Source organism: Leuresthes tenuis, unplaced genomic scaffold (genome assembly GCF_036924035.1).
Source record: "Leuresthes tenuis unplaced genomic scaffold, fLeuTen1.0.hap1 SCAF_141, whole genome shotgun sequence".
NCBI classification, from domain to species: domain Eukaryota; kingdom Metazoa; phylum Chordata; class Actinopteri; order Atheriniformes; family Atherinopsidae; genus Leuresthes; species Leuresthes tenuis.
In genome coordinates, this window is record NW_027325495.1 from 73880 (window position 1) to 97020 (window position 23141).

General features: G+C 43.9%; 7 non-coding genes across 7 annotated transcripts; 4 read left to right on the plus strand and 3 right to left on the minus strand.

The window, feature by feature from the left end:
• Positions 1 to 279: 279 nt before the first annotated feature.
• On the minus strand, positions 280 to 393 carry LOC140287515 (U5 spliceosomal RNA). Its single transcript, XR_011911668.1, has one exon. It is a non-coding gene; the product is annotated as a U5 spliceosomal RNA (small nuclear RNA).
• Positions 394 to 15910: 15517 nt separating this feature from the next.
• LOC140287516 (U5 spliceosomal RNA) lies at positions 15911 to 16024 on the plus strand. The gene has a single exon (XR_011911669.1). It is a non-coding gene; the product is annotated as a U5 spliceosomal RNA (small nuclear RNA).
• A 308-nt stretch (positions 16025 to 16332) lies between these two features.
• Positions 16333 to 16516, plus strand: LOC140287501 (U2 spliceosomal RNA). The gene has a single exon (XR_011911657.1). It is a non-coding gene; the product is annotated as a U2 spliceosomal RNA (small nuclear RNA).
• Positions 16517 to 18787: 2271 nt separating this feature from the next.
• On the plus strand, positions 18788 to 18901 carry LOC140287508 (U5 spliceosomal RNA). Its single transcript, XR_011911663.1, has one exon. It is a non-coding gene; the product is annotated as a U5 spliceosomal RNA (small nuclear RNA).
• Positions 18902 to 19217: 316 nt separating this feature from the next.
• Positions 19218 to 19408, plus strand: LOC140287496 (U2 spliceosomal RNA). Its single transcript, XR_011911653.1, has one exon. It is a non-coding gene; the product is annotated as a U2 spliceosomal RNA (small nuclear RNA).
• Positions 19409 to 22035: 2627 nt separating this feature from the next.
• Positions 22036 to 22226, minus strand: LOC140287521 (U2 spliceosomal RNA). Its single transcript, XR_011911673.1, has one exon. It is a non-coding gene; the product is annotated as a U2 spliceosomal RNA (small nuclear RNA).
• A 316-nt stretch (positions 22227 to 22542) lies between these two features.
• Positions 22543 to 22656, minus strand: LOC140287517 (U5 spliceosomal RNA). The gene has a single exon (XR_011911670.1). It is a non-coding gene; the product is annotated as a U5 spliceosomal RNA (small nuclear RNA).
• Between the last annotated feature and the right edge of the window lie 485 nt (positions 22657 to 23141).

Here is a 23141-nt window from a genome sequence, read left to right on the forward strand (position 1 = left end):
CTTGCTGGCACAATGCGCACTTGTAGCAGTGTTCTTTTTATGGCCATAGGTGGCCAGAGTGTCACGTTGCACCTCCGCCCACCCGCTGCACTGAGCACTCTTCAGCCCTTTTAAATGGTATAACTTTGCACTCCCGCATGCTCCAGCAAGCACCATTCAAGCAACAACTTTGCACTCCAGCTTCGAACATCGGCACAATCGCAACAAGTAAGGCGACTCTACTCAGAGAAGTCACTCTGCACAGTAACAAGATTTCTTTTGCACAGACAGAAAGGGCTTCACCCGCAAAGGTAAAGCCTGCCAAAAATAGAAACAACTCATTAGTGCTGCTCTCCACGAAAGTCTTTAGTAAAAGGCGAAAGACTTGTATGTTATGAAGAGAAACCAGAGTACGATTATCCGTCACTGCGGGAGCAGGGCATCAGGCTAGTTGCCATAGCCACCTTCCCCATGGTGAGCGTTGCTTGGTTGAAACGCTTGCCCCTGTGCAATCGACAGGCAGCAACAAAAACACCACGGGAACACCGTATTGAGGCTTTGTTCTGACCGCTCATTCGGTGTCGCGTTTCTTTCAAGCAATTCTCCCGGTTAGCCCACACTCGGCTCGCTCCCAGAGCCGTGTTAAAGTCTACTTCGCATTCACTCTCTTTTCTCAGCAGACTCTTGGGATTTTATCTATAAAATGAATTCCTTCACTCAAACTATGTTAAAACTGCTTTGTCCTTCATATTTACCATGTCTAGAAAGATTTAAACAAAAAAAAACAACGTTGTACTTTGCAGTAAAAGAAAGAGCAAATCTAAAGTTTCAGGAATCCGAGAATAAGCTTACTTTCATGAGTTCTTCACGATTTCGGATTTTGCTATAAAATGAATTCCTTCACTCAAACTAAATTAAAACTGCTAAACCGCTAATCTGTTACATGTAAGGCAGATGTCAAATTCACCGAAATAGGATCTAAGGGTATTCGGCCAATCGAGCTGTAGCAGCTTTGGTAAAAGAGTATAAGTTGAAGAGTTTGTGAATAAAGGTGTGCGCACACATAGTGAGCTGTAGGAAAATAGGCAGGGGAGCAATGCCTGGCTGGGGTATATGTTCTTGTATGTTGTCTGACTGTTTGATTAGAATGTCTTGTGTAAGTGTCCTGTTGAATGTTACATGTTTGGGCTTTGACACTTCACGGTGGTTGTTAACTGTGTGGTGTGTCCTGAAATGTTATATGTTTTGGGCTGGTGTGACCTGCTTAATGCTTGTCAGTAGCTACCCACTTATTCATATATAGCAACTGACAACATAAGAAGTCTGGACATACTTTGATAGTAGTTGTAGAAGTATCCTTATTGATAATAGATAAACTAATTCATAGTGATAGAACAGTAGATGAACAGGTGCCTGCACATGTCTCACGAAAATAAAATGGGTGTATGATTGCTGACGGCAGAGCAATACTGCCAAACTTATGAGTTCTTGTGGCAAACTTGATTCAGTGTCTTGACGTGTATACGCTGTTTCGCTGACTTGATTGTCACAAGAAACAAAGTGTGTTTGATAAGATCCGACCATTTTATTACGGGGAGGATCAGTATGTATGGATTCTGATGTGACTGATAAACCCATTCGTATCGTAAGCATAATCTAATACGTGAGACAACGCCCTGGCACACAATCAAAAAAAAAAAGAGAGAGCGGTTTGTGTCCCCACAGTCCATTAATGTAGAAAAGAGAGAAAAAAGCCTTTCTGATTTGGTGTGTGTTCTCACAGTGCAGAGTGTAGAGAAAAGAGAGAAAAGAAAGCCGTTTTGGTGTCACGGGTGTTGTAACTTACACACACACATTTCTGAATTGAGAAAGGAAATTATTTTAGAGGAAGCACTAGAGTTTAGATCCCACATTTGTTGATAGGCATTCATTTATTTCTTCACTTCTGATGAAGTTTCAACAATAAACAAGAAACTTTGTATTATGAGAAAGAACCAGACTCATTCTTCAGGAATCCGAAAATAAGCTCTATTTTACGAGTTATGCACGAATTCGGATTCTCCTATAAAACCTTAACTCTAACCAAGTTAAGACTGCTTTGTCCTTCATATTTATTCATGTCTAATCAAGTTTCAACGATAAACAACGTTGTACTTTGTACTTCTTCAGCAATAAGCATCTCTCGACATATGACGAAATACAGATTTTGCTATAAAATTAATTCCTTCTATCAGCCTGACTCAAAACTGTTTGTCTCTCCTTATTTATCCACTTCAAAATCAAGTTTCAATCAATTAAAAAAATGTTGTAGTTTGAGAAAAAACAACTTAATCTTAAGCAATCAGTAGGGTAAGAAAGGGTAAGAAAAGGTGCAAATGCCAACCATACATCACTAAAAGGTGGAGCGGAAGTATTCGGCTGCAAGTAGGTGCGAATGCCTGACGATGTATGATCAAAAGAGGGAGCGGAGGTTTTCGGCTGCAAGGTCTGAATGTCCAACCATAATTTGTAAAAACCGGGGAAGAAAAGGCTCGAAAGCCCGACTATACACCATCAAAAGCGGGAGCGGAGGTGTTCGGCTGCAAGTAGGTGTGAATGTTCGACCATAATTTGTAAAAAGCGGGTAAGAAAAGGTTCGAATGCCCGACTATATATTAACCAAAGCAGGAGGAGAGGTCTTCGGATAAGAGTGGGTGAGAATTTACAACCATAATCTATAAAATGCGGTGAAAAAAAAGGTGTGAATACATAGAACACTAAAAGGTAGAGCGGAAGTGTTCGGCTGCAAGAAGGTGTGAATGTCTGACCATAGTTTGTAAAAAGCGGGTAAGAAAAGGTTCGAATGCCCGAACATACACCATCAAAGGAGGGAGCGGAGGTGTTCCGCTGTAAGAAGGTGTGAATGTCCGACCATAGTTGGCAAAAAGCAGGTAAGAAAAGGTTAAAATACCCGATTGTACACAATCAATAGCGGGAGCAGAGTTGTTCCGCTACTAAAAGGTGTGAAAGTCCGACCATGGTTTGTAAAAAGCGGGTAAGAAAAGGTGCGAATGCCCGACAATGTATGATCAAAGGAGGGAGCGGAGGTTTTCGGCTGAAACAAGGTCTGAATGTCCATCCATATTTTGTAAAAATCTGGGAAGAAAAGGCTCGAAAGCCCGACTATACACCATCAACAGCTGGAGCGGAGGTGTTCAGCTGCAAGAAGGTCTGAATGTCCATCAATATTTGCTAGAAAACATGGAAGAGAATTTTCGAAAATCAAACCGCACATGATCATAAGCGGGAGAGGAGGTGTTCAAATGCAAGAAGGTGTGAATGTCCACCCATAATTACTGCAAAATGGGTAAGAAAAGGTACGAATGCCCAACCATACATGATCCTAACAGGGAGCGGAGGTGTTTGGCTGCGACAAGGTGTGTATGTCCACCCATAATTAATGAAAAGCGGGCAACAAGTAGGTTTGAATACCCATCATCAAAAGCAGGAGTGGATGTGTTCGGCTACAAGAAGGTTTGAATGTCTGACCATAGTTTGTAAAAAGCGGGTAAGAAAAGGTTCGAATGCCCGAACATACACCATCAAAGGAGGGAGCGGAGGTGTTCCGCTGTAAGAAGGTGTGAATGTCCAACCATAATTGGCAAAAAGCAGGTAAGAAAAGGTTAAAATACCCTATTGTACACAATCAATAGCGGGAGCAGAGTTGTTCCGCTACTAAAAGGTGTGAAAGTCCGACCATGAATTGTAAAAAGCGGGTAAGAAAAGGTGCGAATGCCCGACAATGTATGATCAAAAGAGGGAGCGGAGGTTTTCGGCTGAAAGAAGGTCTGAATGTCCAACCATAATTTGTAAAAATCGGGGAAGAAAAGGCTCGAAATCCCGACTATAAACCATCAACAGCTGGAGCGGAGGTGTTCAGCTGCAAGACGGTCTGAATGTCCATCAATAATTGCTAGAAAACATGAAAGAAAATTTTCAAATATCAAACTGCACATGATCATAAGCAGGAGAGGAGGTGTTCAGCTGCAAGAAGGTGTGAATGTCTACCCATAATTACTGAAAAATGGGTAAGAGAAGGTGCGAATGCCTAACCATACATCATCAAAAGAGGGAGCGGAGGTGTTCCGCTGTAAGACGGTGTGAATGTCCGACCATAGATGGTAAAAAGCGGGTAAGAAAAGGTTAAATTACCCGACTGTACACAATCAAAAGAGGGAGCGGAGTTGTTCAGCTAAGAGAAGGTGTGAAAGTCCGACCTTGGTTTGTAAAAAGCGGGTAAGAAAAGGTTCGTATGCCCGAATATACACCATCAAAAGCGGAAGCGGAGGTGTTCGGCTGCAAGATATTGTGAACGTCCGACCAAAGTTTGTAAAAAGCAGTTAAGAAAAGGTTCGAATATCTAACCAAACATAAGAATGAGTCTTTTCCGCTGTAGAATGCCCGACTATAGACCATCAAATGCGGGAGCGGAGGTGTTCGGCTCTGAGTAGGTGTGAATGTCCGACCATATTGCTGAAGAATGTGTTAGAAAAGGTAAGAATGCTGGACCATACATCATCAAAAGCGGTAGTGGTGGTGTTCGGCTGCAAAAAGGTGTGACTGTTCGACTAAAGTTTGTAAAAAGTGGGTAAGGCAAGGTGCGAATGCCTGACAATGTATGATCAAAAGCGGGAGCGGAGGTGTTCAGCTGCAAGAAGGTCTACATGTCCATCAATAATTGCTAGAAAACATGAAAGAAACTTTTCGAAAATCAAACCGCACATGATCATAAGTGGGATAGGAGGTGTTCAGCTGCAAGGTGTGAATGTCCCACCCATAATTCCTGAAAAATGGGCAAAAAAAAGGTGTGAATGCCCAACCATACATCATCAAAAGCAGGAGTGGAAGTGTTCGGCTACAAGAAGGTGTGAACGTCCAAAAAAAATATGTAAAAAGAAGTTAAGAAAAGGTTCGAATATCCAACCAAACATAATCAAAAGCGGGAGCAGAGCTGTTCGACTGCAAGTAGGTGTGAATGTCAGATCATAATTTGCAAAAAGCTGATGAGAAAGGGTGAGAATGCCCAACTATACATCATCAAATGCGGGAGCGGAGTTGTTCGGCTGTGAGTAGGTGTGAATCTCCGACCATAATTGCTGAAAAATGTGTTAGAAAAGGTAAAAATGCCGGTCCATACATCATCAAAAGCGAGAGAGGTTGTGTTCGGCTGCAAGTAGGTGTGAATGTCCAGCCATAATTACTCACAAACGGGTAAGAAAAGGTAGTATTGCCAGACCATATATGATCAAAACAGGGAGCGGAGGTGGTTCAGCTGCAAGAAGGTTTGAATGTCAAACTAAAGTTCAAATATATGAACAAAAGCGGGAGGAGAGGTCTTCGGATGAAAGTGGTTGAAAATTTCCAACCATAATGTATAAAATGCGGTGAAAAAAAAGGTTTGATAGAACACTAAAAGGTGGAGCGGAAGTGTTCGGCTGCAAGAAGGTGTGAATGTCCGACTATATTTGGTGAAAAGCAGGTGAAGCAAGGTCTGAATGCCCAACCTTACATCATCAAAAGCGAGATCAGAGTTGTTTGGCTGCAAGAAGGCCATAGTTTGCCAAAAGCGGGTAAGGTGCGAATGTCCGACTAAATATCAACAAAATTTGGGGCGGAGGTTTTCGGATGCAAGTGGGTGTGAATATCCCACCATACAAGTATGGTGGAGAGGAAGCTGTGAATAGCCGACCATAGTTTGGAAAAAGCGGGTAAGAAAAGGTTTGAATGCCCGAACATACACCATCAAAAGAGGGAGCGGAGGTGTTCCGCTGTACGAAGGTGTGAATGTCCGACCATACTTGGTAAAAAGCGGGTAAGAAAAGGTTAAAATACCCTACTGTACACAATCAATAGCGGGAGCGGATGTGTTCGGCAACAAGAAGGTGTGACAGTCCGACCATGGTTTGTAAAAAGCGGGTAAGAAAAGGTGCGAATGTCCGACAATGTATGATCAAAAGAGAGAGCGGAGGTTTTCGGATACACGAAGGTGTGAACGTCCGACCAAAGTTTGTAAAAAGCAGTGAAAAGCGACAAAAAGCATTTTGTGAGTTCTGCATGATTTGGGATTTTGCTTATAAAATGCATTACTTCACTCAAACTATGTTAAAACTGATTTGTCCTTCATATTTACCATGTCTAGAAATATTTAAACAAAAAAACAACGTTGTACTTTGCAGTAAAAGAAAGAGCAAATCTAAAGTTTCAGGAATCCGAGTATAAGCCTGCTTTCATGAGTTCTGCACGATTTCGGATTTTGCTATAAAATGAATTGCTTTGCTCAAACCAAGTTAAAACTGCTTTGTCCTTCCATATTCATCAATGTCTAGATCGACTTCAACAAAGAAAAACATTGGACTTTGCAGTAGAAGAAGTTGAAATCCATCTACACATTGATAAATATGAAGGACAAAGCAGTTCCCACTTGCCCATAAGAAAATAAGCTTATTCTCGGATTCCTGATCCTTCAGTGTTGCTCTTTCTTCTACTGCAAAATACAATGTTGTTCTTTGTTGAAGTTGATCTAGACATTGATAAATATGAAGGAAAAAGCAGTTTTAACTTGGTTTGAGTGAATGAATTCATTTTATACATAAAATCCGAAATCGTGCAGAACTCATGAAAATAAGCTTATTCTCGGATTCCTAAAACTTTTGATTGGCTCTTTCTTTTACTGCAAAGTACAACGTTGTTTTTTTTTGTTTAAATCTATCAAGACATTGATAAATATGAAGGTAAAAGCCGTTTTAACATAGTTTGAGTGAAGGAATTGATTTTATAGATAAAATCCCAAATCATGCAGAACTCCTCAAAAGGGAGGTATGGCTTAATCACAAGTGTGGCTCTTTCTCATTCAGGGTAGTATGAGGAAGTTTATGCTTGAAATATATGTAGAAATGGGTACATATGAAGGACAAAGCAGTGTTAACTTAGTTTGCGTGAAGAAATTCATTTTATACATAAAATCCGAAATCGTGCAGAACTCATGAAAATAAGCTTATTCTCGGATTCCTAAAACTTTTGATTTGCACTTTCTTTTACTGCAAAGTACAACGTTGTTTTTTGTTGAAATCTATCTAGACATTGATAAATACCAGCCGAAACTCTGCTGCCGCTTTTGATAATTTATGGTTGGGCATTCTTACCTTTTCTTACCCGCTTTTTACAAATTATGATCTTACATTCACACCTACTTGCAGTCGAACACCTTCTCATCCACTTATGATCATGTGCGGTTGGGCTTTCGCACCTTTTCTTACCCATTTTTCAGTAATTATGGGTGGACATTCAGACCTTCTTGCAGCCGAAAACCTCCGCTCCTCTTTTGATCATACATTGTCGGGCATTCACACCTTGTCTTACCCGCTTTTTACAAACTTTAGTCGGACATTCAAACCTTCTTGCAGCTGAACCACCTCCACTCCCTGTTTTGATCATATATGGTCTGGCAATAGTACCTTTTCTTACCCGTTTGTGAGTAATTATGGCTGGACATTCACACCTTCTTGCAGCCAAACACAACCTCTCCCGCTTTTGATGATATATGGTCCGGCATTCTTACCTTTTCTAACACATTTTTCAGCAATTATGGTCGGACATTCACACCTACTCACAGACGAACACCTCCGCTCCCACATTTGATAGTGTATAGTCGGGCATTCTCACCCTTTCTCATCAGCTTTTTGCAAATTATGATCTGATATTCACACCTACTTGCAGTCGAACAGCTCTGCTCCCGCTTTTGATTATGTTTGGTTGGATATTCGAACATTTTCTTAATGCTTTTTACAAACTTTGGTCGGACGTTCACACCGTCTTGCAGCCGAACACCTCCGCTTCCGCTTTTGATGGTGTATAGTCGGGCATTCGAGCCTTTTCTTACCCACCTATTACTTACTATGGTTGGACATTCAAACCTTCTTGTAGCCGAACACATCCGCTCCTGCTTTTGATGATGTGTGATTTGGCATTCGCACCTTTTCTTACCCATTTTTCAGTAATTATTGGTCGGACATTCAGACCTTCTTGCACCTGAACACCTCTGCTCCCGCTTTTGATGGTGTATAGTCGGGCTTTCGAGCCTTTTCTTCCCCGATTTTTACAAAATATGGTTGGACATTCAGACCTTGCAGCCGAAAACCTCCGCTCCCTCTTTTGATCATACATTGTCGGGCATTCGCCCCTTGTCTTACACGGTTTTTACAAACTTTAGTCAGACATTCACACCTTGCAGCTGAACCACCTCCATTCCCTGTTTTGATCATGTGTGGTCTGGAAATACTACCTTTTCTTCCCCCGTTTGTGAGTAATTATGGCTGGACATTCACACCTACTTGCAGCCGAAAAACCACCTCTCCCGCTTTTGATGATGTATTGTCCGGCATTCTAGTCCTTTCTATCACATTTTTCAGCAATTATGATCTGACATTCACACCTACTTGCAGTCGAACAGCTCTGCTCCCGCTTTTGATTATGTTCGGTTGGATATTCAAACCTTTTCTTAACTGCTTTTTACAAACTTTGGTCGGACGTTCACACCTTCTTGCAGCCGAACACCCCCGCTTCCGCTTTTGATGGTATATATTCAGGTATTCGAACCTTCTCTTACCCGCTTTTTACAAACCATGGTTGGACTTTCATACCTTCTTGTAGCTGAACAACTCCACTCCTGCTTTTGATGATTTATGGTTGGACATTCGCATCTTTTCCTACCCATTTTTCAGTAATTATGGGTGGATATTCACATCTTCTTGCAGCTGAACACCTCCTCTCCCGCTAATGATCATGTAAGGTTTGATATTCGAAAATTTTCTTTCATGTTTTAAAGCAATTATTAATGGACATTCACACCTACTTGCAGCCGAACACCACCTCTCCCGCTTTTGATGATGTATGGACCGGCATTCTTACCTTTTCTAACACATTTTTCAGCAATTATGGTTGGAGAAGCGGGAGGAGAGGTCTTCGGATGAGAGTGGTTGAAAATTTCCGACCATAATGTATAAAATGCGGTGAAAAAAAAGGTGTGATAGAACACTAAAAGGTGGAGCGGAAGTGTTCGGCTGCAAGAAGGTGTGAATGTCCGACTATATTTGGTGAAAAGCAGGTGAAGCAAGGTCTGAATGCCCAACCTTACATCATCAAAAGCGAGATCAGAGGTGTTTGGCTGCAAGAAGGCAATAGTTTGCCAAAAGCGGGTAAGGTGCGAATGTCCGACTAAATATCAACAAAATTTGGGGCAGAGGTCTTCGGATGCAAGTGGGTGTGAATATCCAACCATACAAGTATGGTGAAGAGGAAGCTGTGAATAGCCGACCATAGTTTGGAAAAAGCGGGTAAGAAAAGGTTTGAATACCCGAACATACACCATCAAAAGAGGGAGCGGAGGTGTTCCGCTGTACGAAGGTGTGAATGTCCGACTATAGTTGGTAAAAAGCGGGTAAGAAAAGGTTAAAATACCCGACTGTACACAATCAATATCGGGAGCGGATGTGTTCGGCTACAAGAAGGTGTGAAAGTCCGACCATGGTTTGTAAAAAGCGGGTAAGAAAAGGTGCGAATGTCCGACAATGTATGATCAAAAGAGAGAGCGGAGGTTTTCGGATACAAGAAGGTTTGAATGTCCCACCATAGTTTGTAAAACGCGGGTAAGAAAAGGTTCGAATGCCCGACTATACACAATCAATAGCGGGAGCGGATGTGTTCGGCTACAAGAAGGTGTGAAAGTCCGATCATGGTTTGTAAAAACCGGGAAGAAAAGGCTCGGACTTTCACACCTTTTAGTAGCCGAACAACTCCGCTCCCGCTATTGATTGTGTACAGTCGGGTATTTTAACATTTTCTTACCCGCTTTTTACCAACTATGGTCGGACATTCACACCGTCTTACAGCGGAACACCTCCTCTCCCGCTTATGATCATGTACGGTTTGATATTCGAAAATTTACTTTCTTATTTTAAAGCAATTATTGATGGACATTCAAACCTACTTGCAGTCGAACAGCTCTGCTCCCGCTTTTGATTATGTTTGGTTGGATATTCGAACCTTTTCTTAACTGCTTTTTACAAACCATGGTCGGACTTTCACACCTTCTTGTAGCCGAACAACTCCGCTCCCGCTATTGATTGTGTACAGTCGGGTATTTTAACCTTTTCTTACCCGCTTTTTACCAACTATGGTCGGACATTAACACCGTCTTACAGCGGAACAACTCCGCTCCCGCTTTTTATAGTGTATAGTCGGGCATTCGAACCTTTTCTTACCCGCTATTTACAAACTATGGTAGGACATTCAAACCTTCGTGTATCCGAAAACCTCCGCTCTCTCTTTTGATCATACATTGTCGGACATTCGCACCTTTTCTTACCCGCTTTTTACAAACCATGGTCGGACTGTTACACCTTCTTGTAGCCGAACACATCCGCTCCCGCTATTGATTGTGTACAGTAGGGTATTTTAACCTTTTCTTACCCGCTTTTTACCAAGTATGGTCGGACATTCACACCTTCGTACAGCGGAACACCTCCGCTCCCTCTTTTGATGGTGTATGTTCGGGCATTCAAACCTTTTCTTACCCGCTTTTTCCAAACTATGGTCGGCTATTCACAGCTTCCTCTCCACCATACTTGTATGGTGGGATATTCACACCCACTTGCATCCGAAAACCTCCGCCCCAAATTTTGTTGATATTTAGTCGGACATTCGCACCTTACCCGCTTTTGGCAAACTATGGCCTTCTTGCAGCCAAACAACTCTGATCTCGCTTTTGATGATGTAAGGTTGGGCATTCAGACCTTGCTTCACCTGCTTTTCACCAAATATAGTCGGACATTCACACCTTCTTGCAGCCGAACACTTCCGCTCCACCTTTTAGTGTTCTATCACACCTTTTTTTTCACCGCATTTTATACATTATGGTTGGAAATTTTCAACCACTTTCATCCGAAGACCTCTCCTCCCGCTTTTGTTCATATATTTGAACTTTAGTTTGACATTCAAACCTTCTTGCAGCTGAACCACCTCCGCTCCCTGTTTTGATCATATATGGTCTGGCAATACTACCTTTTCTTACCCGTTTGTGAGTAATTATGGCTGGACATTCACACCTACTTGCAGCCGAACACAACCTCTCTCGCTTTTGATGATGTATGGACCGGCATTTTTACCTTTTCTAACACATTTTTCAGCAATTATGGTCGGAGATTCACACCTACTCACAGCCGAACAACTCCGCTCCCGCATTTGATGATGTATAGTCGGGCATTCTCACCCTTTCTCATCAGCTTTTTGCAAATTATGATCTGACATTCACACCTACTTGCAGTCGAACAGCTCTGCTCCCGCTTTTGATTATGTTTGGTTGGATATTCGAACCTTTTCTTAACTTCTTTTTACATATTTTGTTTGGACGTTCACACCTTCTTGTAGCCGAACACTTCCACTCCTGCTTTTGATGATGTATGGTTGGGCATTCACACCTTTTTTTGCCCATTTTTCAGGAATTATGGGTGGACATTCACACCTTGCAGCTGAACACCTCCTATCCCACTTATGATCATGTGCGGTTTGATTTTTGAAAAGTTTCTTTCATGTTTTCTAGCAATTATTGATGGACATGTAGACCTTCTTGCAGCTGAACACCTCCGCTCCCGCTTTTGATCATACATTGTCAGGCATTCGCACCTTGTCTTACCCACTTTTTACAAACTTTAGTCGAACAGTCACACCTTTTTGCAGCCGAACACCACCACTACCGCTTTTGATGATGTATGGTCCAGCATTCTTACCTTTTCTAACACATTCTTCAGCAATTATGGTCGGACATTCACACCTACTCAGAGCCGAACACCTCCGCTCCCGCATTTGATGGTCTATAGTCGGGCATTCTACAGCGGAAAAGACTCATTCTTATGTTTGGTTAGATATTCGAACCTTTTCTTAACTGCTTTTTACAAACTTTGGTCGGACGTTCACAATATCTTGCAGCCGAACACCTCCGCTTCCGCTTTTGATGGTGTATATTCGGGCATACGAACCTTTTCTTACCCGCTTTTTATAAACCAAGGTCGGACTTTCACACCTTCTCTTAGCTGAACAACTCCGCTCCCTCTTTTGATTGTGTACAGTCGGGTAATTTAACCTTTTCTTACCCGCTTTTTACCATCTATGGTCGGACATTCACACCGTCTTACAGCGGAACACCTCCGCTCCCTCTTTTGATGATGTATGGTTAGGCATTCGCACCTTCTCTTACCCATTTTTCAGTAATTATGGGTAGACATTCACACCTTCTTGCAGCTGAACACCTCCTCTCCTGCTTATGATCATGTGCAGTTTGATATTTGAAAATTTTCTTTCATATTTTCTAGCAATTATTGATGGACATTCAGACCGTCTTGCAGCTGAACACCTCCGCTCCAGCTGTTGATGGTGTATAGTCGGGCTTTCGAGCCTTTTCTTCCCCGATTTTTACAAATTATGGATGGACATTCAGACCTTCTTTCAGCCGAAAACCTCCGCTCCCTCTTTTGATCATACATTGTCGGGCATTCGCACCTTTTCTTACCCGCTTTTTACAATTCATGGTCGGACTTTCACACCTTTTGGTAGCGGAACAACTCTGCTCCCGCTATTGATTGTGTACAATAGGGTATTTTAACCTTTTCTTACCTGCTTTTTGCCAATTATGGTTGGACATTCACACCTTCTTACAGCGGAACACCTCCGCTCCCTCCTTTGATGGTGTATGTTCGGGCATTCGAACCTTTTCTTACCCGCTTTTTACAAACTATGGTCAGACATTCAAACCTTCTTGTAGCCGAACACATCCACTCCTGCTTTTGATGATGGGTATTCAAACCTACTTGTTGCCCTCTTTTCATTAATTATGGGTGGACATACACACCTTGTCGCAGCCAAACACCTCCGCTCCCTGTTAGGATCATGTATGGTTGGGCATTCGTACCTTTTCTTACCCATTTTGCAGTAATTATGGGTGGACATTCACACCTTCTTGCATTTGAACACCTCCTTATGATCATGTGCGGTTTGATTTTCGAAAATTCTCTTCCATGTTTTCTAGCAATTATTGATGGACATTCAGACCTTCTTGCAGCTGAACACCTCCGCTCCAGCTGTTGATGGTGTATAGTCGGGCTTTCGAGCCTTTTCTTCCCAGATTTTTACAAAATATGGATGGACATTCAGACCTTGTTTCAGCCGAAAACCTCCGCTCCCTCCTTTGATCATACATTGTCGGGCATTCGCACCTTTTCTTACCCGCTTTTTACAAACCATGGTCGGACTTTCACACCTTTTAGTAGCGGAACAACTCTGCTCCCGCTATTGATTGTGTACAATCGGGTATTTTAACCTTTTCTTACCTGCTTTTTGCCAACTATGGTCGGACATTCACACCTTCTTACAGCAGAACACCTCCGCTCCCTCCTTTGATGGTGTATGTTCGGGCATTCGAACCTTTTCTTACCCGCTTTTTACAAACTATGGTCAGACATTCACACCTTCTTGCAGCCGAACACTTCCGCTCTACCTTTTAGTGTTCTATGGGGTATTCACACCTTTTTTTTCACCGCATTTTATAGATTATGGTTGTAAATTCTCACCCACTCTTATCCGAAGACCTCTCCTCCTGCTTTGGTTAATATATAGTCGGGCATTCGAACCTTTTCTTACCCGCTTTTTACAAATTATGGTCGAACATTCACACCTACTTGCAGCCGAACACCTCCGCTCCCGCTTTTGATGGTGTATAGTCGGGCTTTCGAGCCTTTTCTTCCCCGGTTTTTACAAATTATGGTTGGACATTCAGACCTTGCAGCCGAAAACCTCCGCTCCCTCTTTTGATCATACATTGTCAGGCATTCGCACCTACTTGAGGCCGAATACTTCCGCTCCACCTTTTAGTGATGTATGGTTGGCATTTGCACCTTTTCTTACCCTTTCTTACCCTACTGATTGCTTAAGATTAAGTTGTTTTTTCTCAAACTACAACATTTTTTTAATTGTTGAAACTTGATTTGAAGTGGATAAATAAGGAGGACAAACAGTTTTGAGTCAGGCTGATAGAAGGAATTAATTTTATAGCAAAATCTGTATTTCGTCATATGTCGAGAGATGCTTATTGCTGAAGAAGTACAAAGTACAACGTTGTTTATCGTTGAAACTTGATTAGACATGAATAAATATGAAGGACAAAGCAGTCTTAACTTGGTTAGAGTTAAGGTTTTATAGGAGAATCCGAATTCGTGCATAACTCGTAAAATAGAGCTTATTTTCGGATTCCTGAAGAATGAGTCTGGTTCTTTCTCATAATACAAAGTTTGTTGTTTATTGTTGAAACTTCATCAGAAGTGAAGAAATAAATGAATGCCTATCAACAAATGTGGGATCTAAACTCTAGTGCTTCCTCTAAAATAATTTCCTTTCTCAATTCAGAAATGTGTGTGTGTAAGTTACAACACCCGTGACACCAAAACGGCTTTCTTTTCTCACTTTTCTCTACACTCTGCACTGTGAGAACACACACCAAATCAGAAAGGCTTTTTTCTCTCTTTTCTACATTATGGACTGTGGGGACACAAAACCGCTCTCTCTTTTTTTTTTTGATTGTGTGCCAGGGCGTTGTCTCACGTATTAGATTATGCTTACGATACGAATGGGTTTATCAGTCACATCAGAATCCATACATACTGATCCTCCCGTAATAAAATGGTCGGATCTTATCAAACACACTTTGTTTCTTGTGACAATCAAGTCAGCGAAACAGCGTATACACGTCAAGACACTGAATCAAGTTTGCCACAAGAACTCATAAGTTTGGCAGTATTGCTCTGCCGTCAGCAATCATACACCCATTTTATTTTCGTGAGACATGTGCAGGCACCTGTTCATCTACTGTTCTATCACTATGAATTAGTTTATCTATTATCAATAAGGATACTTCTACAACTACTATCAAAGTATGTCCAGACTTCTTATGTTGTCAGTTGCTATATATGAATAAGTGGGTAGCTACTGACAAGCATTAAGCATGTCACACAGCCCAAACATATAACATTTCAGGACACACCACACAGTTAACAACCACCGTGAAGTGTCAAAGCCCAAACATGTAACATTCAACAGGACACTTACACAAGACATTCTAATCAAACAGTCAGACAACATACAAGAACATATACCCCAGCCGGCATTGCTCCCTGCCTATTTTCCTACAGCTCACTATGTGTGCGCACACCTTTATTCACAAACTCTTCAACTTATACTCTTTTACCAAAGCTGCTACAGCTCGATTGGCCGAATACCCTTAGATCCTATTTCGGTGAATTTGACATCTGCCTTACATGTAACAGATTAGCGGTTTAGCAGTTTTAATTTAGTTTGAGTGAAGGAATTCATTTTATAGCAAAATCCGAAATCGTGAAGAACTCATGAAAGTAAGCTTATTCTCGGATTCCTGAAACTTTAGATTTGCTCTTTCTTTTACTGCAAAGTACAACGTTGTTTTTTTTTTGTTTAAATCTTTCTAGACATGGTAAATATGAAGGACAAAGCAGTTTTAACATAGTTTGAGTGAAGGAATTCATTTTATAGATAAAATCCCAAGAGTCTGCTGAGAAAAGAGAGTGAATGCGAAGTAGACTTTAACACGGCTCTGGGAGCGAGCCGAGTGTGGGCTAACCGGGAGAATTGCTTGAAAGAAACGCGACACCGAATGAGCGGTCAGAACAAAGCCTTAATACGGTGTTCCCGTGGTGTTTTTGTTGCTGCCTTGTCGATTGCACAGGGGCAAGCGTTTCAACCAAGCAACGCTCACCATGGGGAAGGTGGCTATGGCAACTAGCCTGATGCCCTGCTCCCGCAGTGACGGATAATCGTACTCTGGTTTCTCTTCATAACATACAAGTCTTTCGCCTTTTACTAAAGACTTTCGTGGAGAGCAGCACTAATGAGTTGTTTCTATTTTTGGCAGGCTTTACCTTTGCGGGTGAAGCCCTTTCTGTCTGTGCAAAAGAAATCTTGTTACTGTGCAGAGTGACTTCTCTGAGTAGAGTCGCCTTACTTGTTGCGATTGTGCCGATGTTCGAAGCTGGAGTGCAAAGTTGTTGCTTGAATGGTGCTTGCTGGAGCATGCGGGAGTGCAAAGTTATACCATTTAAAAGGGCTGAAGAGTGCTCAGTGCAGCGGGTGGGCGGAGGTGCAACGTGACACTCTGGCCACCTATGGCCATAAAAAGAACACTGCTACAAGTGCGCATTGTGCCAGCAAGGGCCCTCGGACCTGAAACAGTGGACAGTTATCGCTTCTCGGCCTTTTGGCTAAGATCAAGTGTAGTATCTGTTCTTATCAGTTTAATGTGTCCTCTATACGAGGACTACATATTAAATGGATTTTTAAGAATAGGAGTTGAAAAAGAAGCTTGCTCCGTTCACTCCAAGCATCGACCCAGTACTGCAGTGCCGCTGGGAACGGTGCGCTCTTCTCTGCTCTTGTGAAAAAGCAAACAGCGGTGCAGGATGGAAGTTTCAGGGAGCCCAAGATGAAACTTTCTTTTAATCTGCTGAGAAAAGAGAGTGAATGCGAAGTAGACTTTAACACAGCTCTGGAAGCGAGCCGAGTGTGGGCTAACCGGGAGAATTGCTTGAAAGAAACGCGACACCGAATGAGTGGTCAGAACAAAGCCTCAATACGGTGTTCCCGTGGTGTTTGTGGCTGCCTTGTCTTTTGCACAGAGTAAAAGACAAGGCAGCCATCGAATAGGGCCCGATTGTTCCTACTTGGTCAGCCGAGGAGCAAGGGGGGGGAGCAAGCGTCTCAACCAAGCAAATCTCACCAAGTAGGAACAATCGGGCCCTATTCGATTGCTGCAACACCTGAAAGAGATATTGATGCGAGACCCGATCAAAAGCTTTTTCAAAGTCTAAATTTAAGATGACAAGCCGGGTGTTTCTGTCTCTAGCGTAATCAATGATGTCTCGAATCAGTACGAGGCTGTCGGTGAGTTGTCTCTCTGAGATGGCACAAGCCTGGTCTGGGTGAATTACCTCCTCTAAAACAGAGGACATCCGTGTCGTTAAAACCTTGCTAAAAAGTTTACAGTCAAAGTTTAAAAGTGTGATGGGCCTCCAATTCTTTAGGTCAGTCTTATCATTTTTATCAAAAGTGAAGAAATAAATGAATGCCTATCAACAAATGTTGGATCTAAACTCTAGTGCTTCCTCTAAAATAATTTCCTTTCTCAATTTAGAAATGTGTGTGTGTAAGTTACAACACCCGTGACACCAAAACGGCTTTCTTTTCTCTACACTCTGCACTGTGAGCACACACACCAAATCAGAAAGGCTTTTTTCTCTCTTTTCTACATTATGGACTGTGGGGACACAAAACCGCTCTCTCTTTTTTTTTTTATCGTGTGCCAGGGCGTTGTCTCACGTATTAGATTGTGCTTAAGATACGAATGGGTTTTATCAGTCACATCAGAATCCATACATACTGATCCTCCCGTAATAAAATGGTCGGATCTTATCAAACACACTTTGTTTCTTGTGACAATCAAGTCAGCGAAACAGCGTATACACGTCAAGACACTGAATCAAGTTTGCCACAAGAACTCATAAGTTTGGCAGTATTGCTCTGCCGTCAGCAATCATACATCCATTTTATTTTCGTGAGACATGTGCAGGCACCTGTTCATCTACTGTTCTATCACTATGAATTAGTTTATCTATTATCAATAAGGATACTTCTACAACTACTCTATCAAAGTATGTCCGGACTTCTTACGTTGTCAGTTGCTATATATGAATAAGTGGGTAGCTACTGAGAAGCATTAAGCATGTCACACAGCCCAAACATATAACATTTCAGGACACACCACACAGTTAACAACCACCGTGAAGTGTCAAAGCCCAAACATGTAACATTCAACAGGACACTTACACAACACATTCAAATCAAACAGTCAGACAACATACAAGAACATATACCCCAGTCGGCATTGCTCCCTGCCTATTTTCCTACAGCTCACCATGTGTGCGCACACCTTTATTCACAAACTCTTCAATTTATACTCTTTTACCGAAGCTGCTACAGCTCGATTGGCCGAATACCGAATAATCCTAATTCGGTGAATTTGACATCTGCCTTACATGTAACAGATTAGCGGTTTAGCAGTTTTAATTTAGTTTGAGTGAAGGAATTCATTTTATAGCAAAATCCGAAATCGTGAAGAACTCATGAAAGTAAGCTTATTCTCGGATTCCTGAAACTTTAGATTTGCTATTTCTTTTACTGCAAAGTACAACGTTGGTTTTTTTGTTTAAATCTTTCAAGACATGGTAAATATGAAGGACAAAGCAGTTTTAACATAGTTTGAGTGAAGGAATTCATTTTATTGATAAAATCCCAAAAGTCTGCTGAGAAAAGAGAGTGAATGCGAAGTAGACTTTAACACGGCTCTGGGAGCGAGCCGAGTGCGGGCTAACTGGGAGAATTGCTTGAAAGAAACGCGACACCGAATGAGCGGTCAGAACAAAGCCTCAATACGGTGTTCCCGTGGTGTTTTTGTTGCTGCCTTGTCTTTTGCACAGAGTAAAAGACAAGGCAGCCATCGAATAGGGCCCGATTGTTCCTACTTGGTCAGCCGAGGAGCAAGGGGGGGGGGGGGCAAGCGTCTCAACCAAGCAAAGCTCACCATGGGGAAGGTGGCTATGCCAACTAGCCTGATGCCCTGCTCCCGCAGTGACGGATAATCGTACTCTGGTTTCTCTTCATAACGTACAAGTCTTTCGCCTTTTACTAAAGACTTCTGTGGAGAGCAGCACTAATGAGTTGTTTCTATTTTTGGCAGGCTTTACCTTTGCGGGTGAAGCCCTTTCTGTCTGTGCAAAAGAAATCTTGTTACTGTGCAGAGTGACTTCTCTGAGTAGAGTCGCCTTACTTGTTGCGACTGTGCCGATGTTCGAAGCTGGAGTGCAAAGTTGTTGCTTGAATGGTGCTTGCTGGAGTGTGCGGGAGTGCAAAGTTATACCATTTAAAAGGGCTGAAGAGTGCTCAGTGCAGCAGGTGGGCGGAGGTGCAAAGTGACACTCTGGCCACCTATGGCCATAAAAAGAACAGGGGTGTTAGCGGACAAGTGCGCATTGTGCCAGGAAGGGCCCTCGGACGTGAACCAGTGGACAGTTGTCGCTTCTCGGCCTTTTGGCTAAGATCAAGTGTAGTATCTGTTCTTATCAGTTTAATATCTGATATGTCCTCTATACGAGGACTACATATTAAATGGATTTTTAGCAATAGGAGTTGAAAAAGTAGCTTGCTCCGTTCACTCCAACCATTGACCCCGTACTGCAGTGCCGCTGGGAACGGTGCGCTCTTCTCTACTCTTGTGAAAAAGCAAACAGCGGTGCAGGATGCAAGTTTCAGGGAGCCCAAGATGAAACTTTCTCTTAGTCTGCTGAGAAAAGAGAGTGAATGCGAAGTAGACTTTAACACGGCTCTGGGAGTGAGCCGAGTGTCGGCTAACCGGGAGAATTGCTTGAAAGAAACGCCATACCAAATGAGCGGTCAGAACAAAGCCTCAATACGGTGTTCCCGTTGTGTTTTTGTTGCTGCCGCTGTTTGCTTTTTCACAAGAGCGCACCTGTTGAGGGGGTCCTGGGGGGGCCTGGGTGATGGTGGGTCTCAGGCCCGGGCTGCTGCGACTGGTGTGACCGGGTGGTTTGTTTGTTTGTTTTTTGTTGTTGTTTGTTTGTTTTTTGTAGAGGTCCTCCGGAGTGGGGTTGGGTTGAGTGGGGTGGGGCGGGATGGGTACCTTCTGGGGGTACAGTAGCTCCCAGAATATGGTCGCTGCAGGCCCCGAGCCTGGTGGACATCAGGCCCTCCTGTCCTGTGTTGGCTCCCTTTTAAAAAGTACAGAACTTAGAACAGGTCTAGTCCCTGGCTTTCGGCAGAACTGTCTTCTTTACTTTTTTTTTTTTTCCCCTTATCGTGTTCAGCATTATGGCAGCAGAATTGTAGTCTGAATACCTTTGATGCCAAACAGATTTGCTTTGCCAAGGGAAGTTTTATAAATGTAAAGCTCCCCTTGATGCCCATTTATTTATTTCTGTTTACAATATATGACATGTAATAGAACTGAACCGGACCGGGGGACAAGGAAAGAAGAAGAGGAAAGAAGAGAAAAACAGAACATACATCGCATACAACACAGCTGTGGATATAGATGACCTGAGACGACATGATAATACATCAACTGCTTAGCGACCATGCTACTGGACTAATGAATGTGGTTGTGTGTGTGTGAGAACATGCAACACCCATGGCACAGGACCTACATGATAACCGTGCTTAGTTATGAGTGTATAAGCGTACAGGGCCACAATCCACAGCCCCCCCAAGCAATCAGAAGCAGGCAGAGAGGGCCACAAGACCCAGGCCACCAGCAGCCCCCACAGAGCACAGAACCCAGGAAGCCCACCGCAGGGGCAACCACGCATCCACCCAGAAGACTGCAGAGGAAGCCCCCGGAAAGAGCCCCCATAAGCATAGGGCAGAGGCCCTCCGGGAGCCAGGGGCAACAGCCCACCGACGTCGCCAGGCCCCAGCCGCCCAGACATGGGCCGTGCACTGGATCCGGGCCCCAGGAGCCCGAGCGCCCCCAAACCCCCCGACAGAGGCCCCACCCAATACCCAGGAGGGCCAAGCGCCCCAGACAGCCACACAGTGGCCTGCCCCAGCACCCCTGGCCAAGTGCCCTGGGAGTCAAGACGTGCCCACAGGTGGGTGAAGTCGCGAGCAGCGGAGAGAGGCCACGCCGCCCCCCCCCATCGGGAGAAGCACAGGCAGGCCAGGCGACAGCAAGTCCAAGATCCAGGCCCAATCATTACCACACACACTTTCATGTCCCATACATCCACACGTCCTCCCTCCCTCGACTCCGCTGGGGTGTAGTGCAGCGGGCACACCAGGGGGCCAGCAGCCCCCCAGCCACCACAGACCCCAAACCAGCAGAACAATTAATTAATCCTCCTGGCCCCTCCCGCCCCGAGCAGCAACCAGGAAGCAGGGGTGTGCGAAGAAGACCCCTCCCCTCACCCTTCTGGCTCTTCAATATTTTCTAATAGTGAGCAATTAAAATTGAGGGGCAGCCAAACTTGTAGAACTGGGAGCGTGGCCCTCTGGGCAGCCTACATACCCAAAGAGCCCCGCCCACCAGATGCCACTCAGTGTAACCACCCCCCAAGACCTAATGTGTGTGTGTGAGTGTGTTTGATAAGTAGTAATGTCTAAGGTGTAATTAAAACAGGGGTGGGAACTGCAGAGTGCAACTACTGCAGAGTCCACTACACCCCACCGAACACACACGCCCCCAAAACCCTTCATGTGTGAGTGTGTGCTGTGTACAGGAGCCAGAAGGGAGAATGGGGATATACACTGGGGGCAGCCAGGGACTGGCTGCAATAGGCATCCCCGCTACCAGGGAGCCAACACAGGACAGGAGGGCCTGATGTCCACCAGGCTCGGGGCCTGCAGCGACCATATTCTGGGAGCTACTGTACCCCCAGAAGGTACCCATCCCGCCCCACCCCACTCAACCCAACCCCACTCCGGAGGACCTCTACAAAAAACAAACAAACAACAACAAAAAACAAACAAACAAACCACCCGGTCACACCAGTCGCAGCAGCCCGGGCCTGAGACCCACCATCACCCAGGCCCCCCCAGAGCCCCCCTCAACAGGTGCGCTCTTGTGAAAAAGCAAACAGCGGCAGCAACAAAAACACAACGGGAACACCGTATTGAGGCTTTGTTCTGACCGCTCATTTGGTATGGCGTTTCTTTCAAGCAATTCTCCCGGTTAGCCGACACTCGGCTCACTCCCATAGCCGGGTTAAAGTCTACATCGCATTCACTCTCTTTTCTCAGCAGACTAAAAGAAAGTTTCATCTTGGGCTCCCTGAAACTTGCATCCTGCACCGCTGTTTGCTTTTTCACAAGAGTAGAGAAGAGCGCACCGTTCCCAGCGGCACTGCAGTACGGGGTCAATGCTTGGAGTGAACGGAGCAAGCTACTTTTTCAACTCCTATTGCTAAAAATCCATTTAATATGTAGTCCTCGTATAGAGGACATATCAGATATTAAACTGATAAGAACAGATACTACACTTGATCTTAGCCAAAAGGCCGAGAAGCGACAACTGTCCACTGGTTCACGTCCGAGGGCCCTTCCTGGCACAATGCGCACTTGTCCGCTAACACCCCTGTTCTTTTTATGGCCATAGGTGGCCAGAGTGTCACTTTGCACCTCCGCCCACCCGCTGCACTGAGCACTCTTCAGCCCTTTTAAATGGTATAACTTTGCACTCCCGCACGCTCCAGCAAGCACCATTCAAGCAACAACTTTGCACTCCAGCTTCGAACATCGGCACAGTCGCAACAAGTAAGGCGACTCTACTCAGAGAAGTCACTCTGCACAGTAACAAGATTTCTTTTGCACAGACAGAAAGGGCTTCACCCGCAAAGGTAAAGCCTGCCAAAAATAGAAACAACTCATTAGTGCTGCTCTCCACAGAAGTCTTTAGTAAAAGGTGAAAGACTTGTACGTTATGAAGAGAAACCAGAGTACGATTATCCGTCACTGCGGGAGCAGGGCATCAGGCTAGTTGGCATAGCCACCTTCCCCATGGTGAGCTTTGCTCGGTTGAAACGCTTGCTCCCCCCCCCCCCTTGCTCCTCGGCTGACCAAGTAGGAACAATCGGGCCCTATTCGATGGCTGCCTTGTCTTTTACTCTGTGCAAAAGACAAGGCAGCAACAAAAACACCACGGGAAAACCGTATTGAGGCTTTGTTCTGACCGCTCATTCGGTGTCGCGTTTCTTTCAAGCAATTCTCCCGGTTAGCCCACACTCGGCTCGCTCCCATAGCCGTGTTAAAGTCTACTTCGCATTCACTCTCTTTTCTCAGCAGACTCTTGGGATTTTATCTATAAAATGAATTCCTTCACTCAAACTATGTGAAAACTGCTTTGTCCTTAATATTTACCATGTCTAGAAAGATTTAAACAAAAAAAAACAACGTTGTACTTTGCAGTAAAAGAAAGAGCAAATCTA